Genomic DNA, 12,874 nt, shown 5'->3' with positions numbered 1-12,874 from the left:
TAAGCATGAATATAGCACATGCCTGTATAGTAGATGTTATTGGTAGCCTTTTTGTCTCTTTATTGAGGGTAACAACTTCAGTGACAAGCACTGCATTCCAAGCAGGCCTTCTGATGTATGTATGTTCCATTTTGGTTGGGTTTTGCTTCTTTTTTGCAAGACTTTCTCACACATTTATCGTATTGCGTTGTAATTTTGAACGTTGATAGGGGAAAGTGCATTGAGCTGCTCCGTGATGGGGGAAAGTGCTAGAGGTCAGCATTAGCAGTAGAGGGCAATGTTGAATTTGAGCTTGATTAGACTAATTTCAAAATTTGACCTTTGACCCCTTCACTTTGGGGTCATTAATGTTTGCAAATATGTTTAGATCATGTACGGATAATTCTTGTTGAATTTGAGCTTGATTGGACCAATTTTGAAATTTGAAAAACTGTATCAAAAGTGCATAAAAAACTGTATCAAAAGTGTATCAAAACTGTATCAAAAGTGTATAAAAAACTGTATCAAAAGTGTATCAAAAAACTATCAAAAGTATATAAAAAAACTATCAAAAGTGTATAAAAAACTGTATCAAAAGTGTATCAAAAAACTATATCAAAGGTGTATCAAATGGCATGTATCAAAAATAGGGCGGTCCAGCTGGCCAGCATTAGAATTGGAACGCTGATTTGATACAGTGACATATTTGATACACTTTTGATATAATTATGTATAAAATGTGTATAAAATGAAAGGATAAGAATTTCAATGCTAATTTGATACAGTTTAAATTGGCACGCTGATTTCATACAGTGACATATTTGATACACTTTTGATATAAATTATGTATGAAATGTGTATGAAATGAAAGGATAAAAATTTGAACGCTAATTTGATACAGTTTAAATTGGAACCCTGATTTGATACAGTAACATATTCGATACACTTTTGATATAAATTATGTATGAAATGTGTATGAAATGAAAGGATAAAAATTTCAACGCTAATTTGATACAGTTTAAATTGGAACCCTGATTTGATAGTTACATATTTCATACACTTTTGATATAATTATGTATGAAATGTGTATGAAATGAAAGGATAAAATTTGAACGCTAATTTGATACAGTTTAAATTGGAACGCTGATTTGATACAGTTACATATTTCATACACTTTTGATATAATTATGTTTCAAATATGTATGAAATGAAAGGATAAAAATTTGAACATAAATTTGATACAGTTTAAATTGGAACCCTCATTTGATACAGTAACATATTCGATACACTTTTGATATAAATTATGTATGAAATGTGTATGAAATGAAAGGATAAAAATTTGAACGCAAATTTGATACAGTTTAAATTGGAACCCTCATTTGATACAGTAACATATTCGATACACTTTTGATATAAATGATGTATGAAATGTGTATGAAATGAAAGGATAAAAATTTGAACGTAAATTTGATACAGTTTAAATTGGAACCCTCATTTGATACAGTAACATATTCGATACACTTTTGATATAAATTATGTATGAAATGTGTATGAAATGAAAGGATAAAAATTTGAATGTTAATTTGATAGTTTAAATTGGAACGCTGATTTGATACAGTTACATATTTCATACACTTTTGATATAATTATGTATGAAATATGTATGAAATGAAAGGATAAAAATTTGAACGCAAATTTGATACAGTTTAAATTGGAACCCTCATTTGATACAGTAACATATTCGATACACTTTTGATATAAATTATGTATGAAATGTGTATGAAATGAAAGGATAAAATTTGAACGCAAATTTGATACAGTTTAAATTGGAACCATCATTTGATACAGTAACATATTCGATACACTTTTGATATAAATTATGTATGAAATGTGTATGAAATGAAAGGATAAAAATTTGAACGCTAATTTGATACAGTTTAAATTGGAACCCTGATTTGATACAGTAACATATTCGATACACTTTTGATATAAATTATGTATGAAATGTGTATGAAATGAAAGGATAAAAATTTCAACGCTAATTTGATACAGTTTAAATTGGAACCCTGATTTGATACAGTTACATATTTCATACACTTTTGATATAATTATGTATGAAATGTGTATGAAATGAAAGGATAAAATTTGAACGCTAATTTGATACAGTTTAAATTGGAACGCTGATTTGATACAGTTACATATTTCATACACTTTTGATATAATTATGTATGAAATATGTATGAAATGAAAGGATAAAAATTTGAACGCAAATTTGATACAGTTTAAATTGGAACCCTCATTTGATACAGTAACATATTCGATACACTTTTGATATAAATTATGTATGAAATGTGTATGAAATGAAAGGATAAAAATTTGAACGCAAATTTGATACAGTTTAAATTGGAACCCTCATTTGATACAGTAACATATTCGATACACTTTTGATATAAATGATGTATGAAATGTGTATGAAATGAAAGGATAAAAATTTGAACGCAAATTTGATACAGTTTAAATTGGAACCCTGATTTGATACAGTAACATATTCGATACACTTTTGATATAAATTATGTATGAAATGTGTATGAAATGAAAGGATAAAAATTTGAACGCAAATTTGATACAGTTTAAATTGGAACCCTCATTTGATACAGTAACATATTCAATACACTTTTGATATAAATTATGTATGAAATGTGTATGAAATGAAAGGATAAAAATTTCAACGAAAATTTGAAACAGTTTAAATTGGAACTCTAAATTGATACAGTAACATATTCGATACAATTAAAATATAAATTATGTATGAAATGTGTGTGAAATGAAAGGATAAAAATTTCAATGCTAATTTGATACAGTTTAAATTGGAACCCTCATTTGATACAGTAACATATTCGATACACTTTTGATATAAATGATGTATGAAATGTGTATGAAATGAAAGGATAAAAATTTGAACACTAATTTGATACAGTTTAAATTGGAACCCTGATTTGATACAGTAACATATTCAATACACTTTTGATATAAATTATGAATGAAATGTGTATGAAATGAAAGGATAAAAATTTCAATGCTAATTTGATACAGTTTAAATTGGAACCCTCATTTGATACAGTAACATATTCGATACACTTTTGATATAAATTATGTATGAAATGTGTATGAAATGAAAGGATAAAATTTGAACGCTAATTTGATACAGTTTAAATTGGAACCCTGATTTGATACAGTTACTTATTTGATACACTTTTGATATAATTATGTATCAAATATGTATGAAATGAAAGGATACATTTCATTTGATACTTTTTTGATACATTATCTTGGCATTTGATACACTTTTGATATGTATAAAATGTGTATGCAATGTTAATTTGATACAGTTTTGATACATAAAAGTGTATGAAATGAGGGTTCCAATTCAAAGCCTTTTATTTCATACATTTTTCATACGTATCAAAAGTGGTGTATCAAAAGTGTATCAAATTTCAGCCAGGGTATGCATTTCAACTGAAATAGCAAATGGCTACTCTTTGTTGAGTGTTAAACTTAAATGACTTAAGCTTGGGCAAACATATATATATTGCGAGAGCAAAAAAATCAGAACTCAGCAGGAATTGACCCCTGATCATTTGATGGTCGAATAGACTACCCGAGTTCATTTATGGTACTCGGGTATAGATCTCACCTAGTCGAGACTAGAGTGTAAATGGTCTCAAAGCTATACACGAGTCAGAATGGCAAATTGCCTCTTTTATAACGTTAGGCCTAAAAACGGATTTGTATTGCCCTTATCGACCGGCCCTAAAATCTGACAAAAGGGTCAAAAATTTTTTTTCATTTTTTTTTGCCTTTACCTCAATTTCAAAATTGCCGCCTTTGGGTCTCCATGGACCAGATTGTGTCACATGTGTACTCCTCTCTACATAACCATCTTCCGCCTAGAGTCAAGATAGCACTCAATCTTATTTAATTTCAGCCTCAGATGTGTAATATTTAATTTGTCTACAAGACTAATATGTGCAACCATTTCAACAATGAAAAAATAAGAGAAAAATAAAATGTAATAAAGAAAAAATGTGACAACATAATGGCGCACTTGTGTTCAACTTTTGATTTTTGCCCCGTGCGCTCAGGAATCTATATTGCGCCAATAAAGTATCCTTACAGTTGGAAAAATAATCACAATTCCCAAACTGAACAATATTGGGGTAAATTTGTTTTTGTAATAGATGCACTAGATCCTTTAAATGTATCTATCATACAAGTGTATGCACCAACATCAGATGCATCAGAGAGCGAGATGACAGACTTCTATGAGATGGTACAAGGAGTTATGGATAGTATACCTAGAAGAGACTTACTCATCGTGACTGGGGGATTGGAATGCTAAGATTGGCAAAATGAAGGAGAAAACTGGGTGTATAGGCCAATATGGACTTGGGATCAGAAATGAACGTGGAGACAGACTGGAGGAATTTTGTGAAGCTAATAACCTAGTCATTGGGAACACGTTATTTCAGCATCATCCACGGAGACTGTGGACTTGGATGAGCCCAGGAGATAGAACAAGAAACCAGATCGATTACATCATGGTCAGGAAGAGGTGGAGAACATCACTCCAAAATGTCAGGACACGACCAGGCGCTGACTGTGGTAGTGACCATCAGCTACTTGTTGCCAAAGTAAAACTAAAACTGAGAGCTAAGAGAGGAAATGCACCACCTACCAGGTATGATGTTGACAACATTCCCACTCAATATTCAGTGGATGTGAAGAACAGGTTTGACGAGTTACTGAAAGTTAATGAAGAAGAGCAGACCCCAAATGAATTGTGGGAAGACATGAAAGAAACAGTCCAGAGCACAGCAAAGAAGTACATCCCTAGAAAGATGAAACGAAACAGTGGATCTCTCAGCAGACCTTAAACCTAGCTGATGACAGGAAGAGAGCAAAGGCAGATGGAGGAAAGGAAGAATGGGCACGCTTAAACAAAGAGGTCTCCAAAAGTGTTAAGGAGGACAAAAGAAACTACATCGAAAGGAAATGTGTGGAAATGGAAAGATGTAAGGGTGACTCAAAAATAGCTTTTGGTATTGCCAAAGAACTTACCAAGAAGTGGACCCCAGGATGGATGTTATAAATGATGAGAAAGGTAACACTCTTACCGAAAGTGTAGACATCAAAAGGCGATGGGTTCAGTATAGTTCCCAGCTGTTTGAGGCACAAGATGACAAGGTGTATGTACAGTGTGAAACGAGTGAGGAAGAACCTCCACCATTGAGATCTGAAGTTGAGCTTGCCATGGAACAAATGAAAAATGCTAAGTCACCTGGCATTGATAATGTAGCTTCTGAGTTGTGGAAGGCAACTGGGAAAGAAGGGATAGACCTAATGTGGCGCCTATGTGGTATCATCTGGAAAAAGAAGAAATGGCCACGAGACTGGTGCAGGGCAGTATTTATTCCATTGCCAAAGAAGGGAAATTTGAAAGAGTGTGCCAATCACCGGACCATCAGCCTGATTTGTCATGCAAGTAAAGTGCTTCTGAAGATCATCATCAAGAGAATGAAGAACAAAATGGAGCAAGAAATATCTGATGAGCAGGCAGGATTTCGTGAAGGAAGGGGTACTAGGGACCAAATTGTCAATATCAGGAATGTGATTGAGAAATGCAGAGAGCATAGACTTCCTCTTTACATGTGCTTCATAGATTACAGTAAAGCTTTTGACTGTGTTAGCCACCCTCAGATGTGGGAAACTATGAAAAAGATGGGTTTCCCAAGTCATCTTGTGGATCTGATCAGCTGCTTATATGAAGACCAAGAATCGGCAGTCAGAACAAGTAGTGGAGACACAGATTGGTTCAAGATTGGAAGAGGCTTACGACAGGGTTGTGTGCTATCACCAAACCTATTTAACATCTACTCTGAAGACATAATGAGAACAGCTTTGGAGGGGTTTGAAGGTGGAGTGAAGTTTGGCGGTACAAGAATTACTAACCTGAGGTACGCCGATGATACCACTCTTATTTGTAGCAGCAGAGTAGAGCTGATTGATCTTTTGAAGCGCATCAAAGAGGCCAGCGAAGAAAAACACCTTCTCCTGAACACAAAGAAGACAAAAATAATGGTTGTAGACAGAGAGCGGAAAAGTGATGAGTTTGTGATAGATGGACAGCAGATTGAGGAGGTGAAGCAATTTGAATATCTGGGTTCAATGATTAACAACAGTGGTGACAGCACAACTGAAATTAAGAGAAGACTGGCTATTGCAAGGACAACTGTGCAGGGCATGTCAAGCATATGGAAAAGCAGAGGCCTATCCATTGACCTCAAGGTACGCCTACTTCGTGCAACTGTGTTTTCCATTGCCACTTATGGATGCGAGTCTTGGGCTATGACCAAGAATGATAGGAAAAGAGTAGATGCTTTTGAGATGTGGTGTTACAGGAGGCTTCTACGAGTGACATGGAAAGACAGGAGAACAAATTCCTGGATCCTCGACAAGATTGGTACAAGTCTAACCATCAGAAGCGGCATAATGGAGAGAAAGCTGAAGTACTTTGGCCATATTGTCAGGAAACATGGAGGTGTAGAAAACAGATTTTGCAAGGGGCTATGGAAGGCAAACGAGGAAGAGGACGTCCACCAACATCTTGGACAAATGACGTGAAGCTGGTTTCTAACTAGGGAATGCAAGGTGCAACGCACTTGGCATCAGATCGAGTGAGATGGCGTGACTTTTGTGAAGACTACAGCAGCGCTACACAGCGCCACCTGACACAGAGAGAGAGCTAATCCTGCACATTATGACACCACATTGAATCCAATGTGACTTCAAGAAGCAAAGTTACAAGCATTTGATTAGACGAAGGTCCAGTTTTGAAAGTGACAAACTGGCCTATTCAAAACTCCACAGACTAGACATGTGGTTTGAGAGTGGTGAATGGCTAATTTATGCGTTTGGCTTTAATTTAAAACAAAAGGAACAAAAGAAAACGGAAACAAAAGAACTGACAAATAACATGAAAGTTATGAAAAGTACAAAGAAGTAAAAACTGAAATAAAAACTGCTTTAAATACCGCTTTATTGAAGAAACTGTGTTGTCTCTTTGTTTTGCTTGTTGGAATCTTTTTGCGCCTTGTATAGGCCAGTTTGTCAGTTTTAAAACTGGACCTTCGTCTATTCAATTGCTTGTAACTTTACTTCCTGAGGTCACATTGGATTCAATGTGGTGTCATAATGTGCAGGATTAGATAGTGCATCTATTAAAAAAAAACAAATTTAAACCAATATTGTCCAGTTTTGAAATTGTGATTATTTTTCCAAGTGTAAGGATACTTTATTGGCGCAGTATATAAAGAGAGGGGGGGCTGAACACAATTTTTTTCCGTAATTTCAACACGCTTTTACATTGTACCGTATACATCAATATCATTCAATGTGGCAGCCATGGTTATTGAAGTTAAACTGGTGAAATATGGTGCAAAAGTTGAACAAATTGCGTGAAGTGTGCAAAAATTGGCACTTTTGGGGCTAAAATGGCCAAATATGAGGTTAATTTGGTCAGAAACCCACATACAGGCGCAACATTTGGGGGGGTGATTGTATGGAGTATCCTCCATGGCAAAATATGGGGGGAGGATTTATCAGGTATGACTTTAAAAAGTGGGTCATCGGGTATATATTCGACTTCAAAAAGGGGGCATATTGACAGGCACATACCCTCACATCAAAAGTTGAGTGCTCCCCCGGACTTGCTTGCAATGTTAGCCATTCTAAGTCATTCTAAATCCCACTTTTTTCTATGAGAACCTCACTCTCTTGATCTCAGGGGGAGGGCACCGTCACAAAGTATATGTCAATAGGCCCTCTTTTCTCCCTCTCTTCTTTCTCTCTCGCTCTCTCTCCTCCCCTTCCTCTCTCTTCTTCCTTCTCCCTCCTTTCTCCCTCATGGCCGTGATGTACCGACGGCCCTCAATGTACCAACGCACCGGATGAGCGGGGAGGAGGGGCACTGCCCCCAACTGGCTACGCCACTGGTCTTGCGCTCATAAGTTGCTTTTAGATACAGCTTTGAAACTTTACAGACAATTACAAAAGGGATGAATAAATAATATCTGACAAAATGATATAGTGTGGTTCATTTTCTACATGTAACCTCTTTTGGGACACTAGGTATAATTCAGAACTAATTGGTATCATATATGTCAATTGAACCGTATGCACTTACATTTGATGTGACCAAACATGATGATATTGTATTGATATCACTTAAAATATTATTTCATTATCCTATCATTGACAGATTCTGAGATAACAACAAACCAACAAATGCCAACCACAGAGATGGACCCCACCACCACCACAATGACATCATCTACCACTGACGCAAATGGTATTATTTTAAGAAGTGGGATAGTTGGGGAATGCCATATAAACTGAACTTAAAAAGAAACTTCAATTTTTCACAAGGTCATATCTTAAAATCCTGTCCATCAAAATGAACCAAAATTACACACATGATTACTTCAATACTCTACTCTAAACACATGTCAGTAACCAAGCAGTTGTCCAACTGACACAACAGCAAAAATATTAATAATAATTAACCCACTTTTATAGAAGTAGTATGGCCTTGTCAATTAATAAATCGTTCAGCTATTACCTGTCGGTCCACTTCACCTCAATCTCATTTTAGATTTCGAACAGTGGGGATGAATACGGGCTGCAGGCCATCCTCCTTTAATAATGTTATGTTAATTTTATGTTTTATTCTTCAATTCTTATTTCATAGCTCTTCCGACCGACACAACAAAGATTCTCTGTTACCTGAACAGAGAGACTGTTCCGGAGTTCAACAATGAGTTACGTTGGTGCTTAACATTGATAAGTGTGACATTTGCCGTTGTTCCAGAGTTGCAATTGGAAAGATTCATAGGGTGCCAGTCATCAGAAGCTTTCAGCCTCTCTATGTTCAGTGTCCGATGGACATCCTCCACAAAGATGAGGAAACACTATCCAAATTATTTAATTGCTAAAATTGGCATCAATCAATCAAGGAATCAATCAATTGTCCAAATTGTTTAATTGCTAAAATGGGCAATCAATCAATCAATCAATCAATTCATCGGGTGCATTACTTAGTGACAGATCTGCACTTTACGGCAAAGTCCATAGTGACGGATGTTGAGCTTTCAAAATAATTGGGTAAAAGACATAGTGACGGATAACTTTGGCAATTACATAATGTGAGATGTACGATTTTACTACATTTTAACGTTTTAAAATATCTTTCAAGGGTCAACTTTTAATAGACACATGAATTGCTGAACATGGCAAGTTTATAATCTATGCCCAATACAATTTACTGTGTGAGTGGTAATTTTCAGATACAGTTATTTTCGCGATTTGGAGTGAGAGACACATTTTGCAAATGTTATTTTTGCTATATAAATGCCCAGTCTTTTCTTATACTTATAATACATTACTGCATACATTCGTGAGGTGTTCTTTTCACGGTTGGAGCGCTAATCACGAAATTCGCGAAAATAAAACCCTCGCGAAAATTACCATTTATACAGTACCTACTCAACGTTTTCCTGATGCCCATTTTTTTGATAAATTGTCACTTTTACCGTATCATGTGATATGCAAGACTCCCAATAGTCTCATCGGGTTATTCCAGTTGAAATCCATACACCCCCTATGGAATTTCAAATGGGGTTATCTTAAAGCTGAGATTAGTAAACCAACAAATATGTGATTAGCATAAAGAATATACTCGGGGAGCTAGGACCACTTTCTGTGCACCCCCACAGGACCAAACTAAATTCAATTGTGGCGCCTCACGGAGGCGCCACAATATAGGCATGACTTTGTGAAAAGCTTCTAATTTCACTCTTGCTAGATTGACTTCGCAATTGTTTTGCTAAAATTATGCCCAGCTCAGAAATAAAACCACAATTTGCTTGGATTTTATTTGATTGTTTTCTGATATGCACGGGATAAAATGGTGAGCTTATATTCTTTGTTTAAAATACAAAATTAGGATTTATAAAAACACCAAATAAATCCTGACCTTTGTAAGCGTTCAACCAGTTTACCGTGTGCCTTAGAACCCGATAGACGGTGACATTTGACCATACACTAGGATCCACAACATGCTCATCTATCATGGGAACAGTTCTTAAACCCTAATACATTTGTACATTCATCCTTTGTACACAAACTCATACTCTGCAACTTGAAGTCAAATTTTGCACTATGATTATGTAATTGAGGTTATTGGACTATGCCATTGGGATGAGACTCTTGTGGTCCATAGTGATAAGATCAATTAACGAGGCCTCTTAAACTGATGGCTTTTGTTTGCTAATTACCATAGAATAGTTATAGTATATAGCGGTTATTGCCAAAGTTGCAATATGATGGCACAATTGGGCGGCGAACAACACGGCATACTAATTATACATGTTCTACATTGTTGTATTTTAAAACACTGAAGACCAAGGGCAAGACCAAACTCATGGAGGTAGTACTAGCTACTACCTCCATGATTGGATTAAGTAAATAACTAAATCCTGTTATCTACCCAGCAATGTTTGCTTATCTTAATAATTGTAACAAACTGTAGTGTACTAAATGGTACAAGACAGAAAAGGCAAACAGACAGAAATTTAGAATTTTAAATTAGAGAGTTGACAGGAAGTTGTAAGAGTTAAATTGTTATGGATATGATTGGTGTAATCGCGAAAATGTTGAATGTCAGATCAAAGTCATCCGAGGTGAATTAAGTAATGTCAATCACAAATTGTTACAGGTCATTTGAGGTGGACTAAGTTTATATTTGGATTGTCAGAACACCTTCCCCAATCAAACACATTTCTCTTGCATTTGATCATCTTCTACTCTTGGATTTCTTTTAGAATACCCTACCACTGTAGACTTCCCTAGAAAAATCATTATAATACCAAATCTACACACCATGGAATTCACCATATCACGCTCAAGTTCACATTGGGCCCACATTCCTTTTTAAAGGAATTTTTATTTAGGTTCTGAGATGACCCCAAAACATAATCAGGATGTTCCCAAAAATATAAACTGGCCCAAAGGGGTAAAAGGTCATCAAACTTTGCATAGGGTCCAAATTTTAAACTTGCTTCAATTGTGTTAAAAACCATTCCAATGTATTCCCCTAGTCACAAGGATTCAGAAAATGTAGTTTGACCTATCTAGGACGTATTGTTCTTGAGTTATAACCAAAAAGGTCAAAGGTCACATTTTTGCCTTTATGGGGTTCAAAAAGGAAAAATCGTGACCTTTGACCTTTTTGGTTATAACTCAAGAACGGTACATCCTAGATATGTCAAACTATACATTTTCTGAATCCTTGTGACTAGGGGAATACATTGGAATGGTTTTCAACACAAATTGAGCAAGTTTGAAATTTTGACCCTATGCAAAGTTCGATGACCTTTTACCCCCCTTTTGGGGCCAGTTTATATTTTTGGGAACATCCTGATTATGTTTTAGGGTCATCTCAGGAACCTAAAAAAGTTGGTTTGGTTTGGTCCTGTGGGGGGTGCACAGAAAGTGGTCCTAGCTCCCCGAGTACTAGATTCCTATTAAAAATGTTAGCTTTCACTGATCACATTGTCCCCTTTTAAGGGCTGGGGTATGAACGTTTGGACAGTATTTATTTTTGGACATTAGAGCACATCAGACATATCGAATTGCATTCTGAATACGAAGAATGTCATTTCTGATATCAAATAATTTTCATTTTTTGAAATTCGCTATTTAATACACATTTTATGGCAAATCATTAAAAATTGATATTTTTGATATTTATCAGTACTTGAAGTAAACTTTATAAATCTGATGATTTATACTTAAAGTGTATGTAGTGGATTAAAGCCGACGATCAATTGAAAATTTTGACCTTTAGATAGAAGATATGGATTTTTTTTCCCAAAACACCAAAAAAAATTAGGTCTTTTTGGGAAAAAAATCCATATCTTCAATATGAAAGGTAAAAATTTTCAATTGACCGTCGGCTTTTCCTCCCTGCTACATACACTTTAAGAATATATCATTAGATTTATATAATTTACTTCGAGGACTGTTATATATCAAAAATTTGAAAAAATATCAATTTTTTATAATTTGTCATAAAATTTGTATTATATTATGATTTTCAAAAATGAAAATTATTTGATATCAGAAAGACATGCTTCAGATTCAGAATGCAATTCGATAGGTCTGAGGTGCTCTCATGTCCCACAAAAAATACTGTCGAAAAGCAATAAACGCCATTTTAGATCCCTTAATTTGAGCCAAACAAATGAGATAAAACAAAAAAATTGCTATTTCATTACAGTGCCTACAAAGTGTGTATTTAGCTCGCCCATCATTGAGTGGAGCTTCATGCAGCTGGGACATATAAATAAGATGAATAGCGATATGCACACTGATTCAATGCACAGTGGATTCAATGATAACACATGCACAAGACATGTTCTGTTAGCCATCACTGATCGAGAAACTCGAATAAAACCAAGATCTCCAGATTTAATATAAAAACTTAAATTTTACTGTAATTAAAGTACTTGAGAAAAATTGAGGGCATTGCTGTGGAGTAAATTACATATTATGGCTTTATAATGAGTGACTCCATTTGAAATCTATACCCCTTGTGTAGGAGATTCAAGTCATGTCTCCCATGGAGGGGTGTATGGATTTCGACTGGAATAGCCCATTACTATACTGTATATGCTGAAATTTTCACGGTGGTTTTATTTTTGCGAATCGCGGATTAATATGTGCTCGCGAAAATAATAACCCGTGAATAAGTATTTTATTATATAAGTTGCCAACAACC

General features: G+C 35.1%; 1 protein-coding gene across 1 annotated transcript in view; it reads right to left on the bottom strand.

Annotated features, from left to right (window-relative positions):
• Window positions 1-12,874, bottom strand: part of LOC140168061 (hsp70-binding protein 1-like) — a 114,990-nt gene that overhangs the window by 54,595 nt on the left and 47,521 nt on the right. The gene's annotated exons all lie outside the window — the stretch shown is intronic.

The sequence above is a fragment of the Amphiura filiformis genome, chromosome 13 (assembly GCF_039555335.1).
Source record: "Amphiura filiformis chromosome 13, Afil_fr2py, whole genome shotgun sequence".
Taxonomy (NCBI): Eukaryota; Metazoa; Echinodermata; class Ophiuroidea; order Amphilepidida; family Amphiuridae; genus Amphiura; species Amphiura filiformis.
The sequence above is the reverse complement of the archived record's forward strand: the minus strand, read 5'-3'. Positions and strand labels throughout refer to the sequence as shown.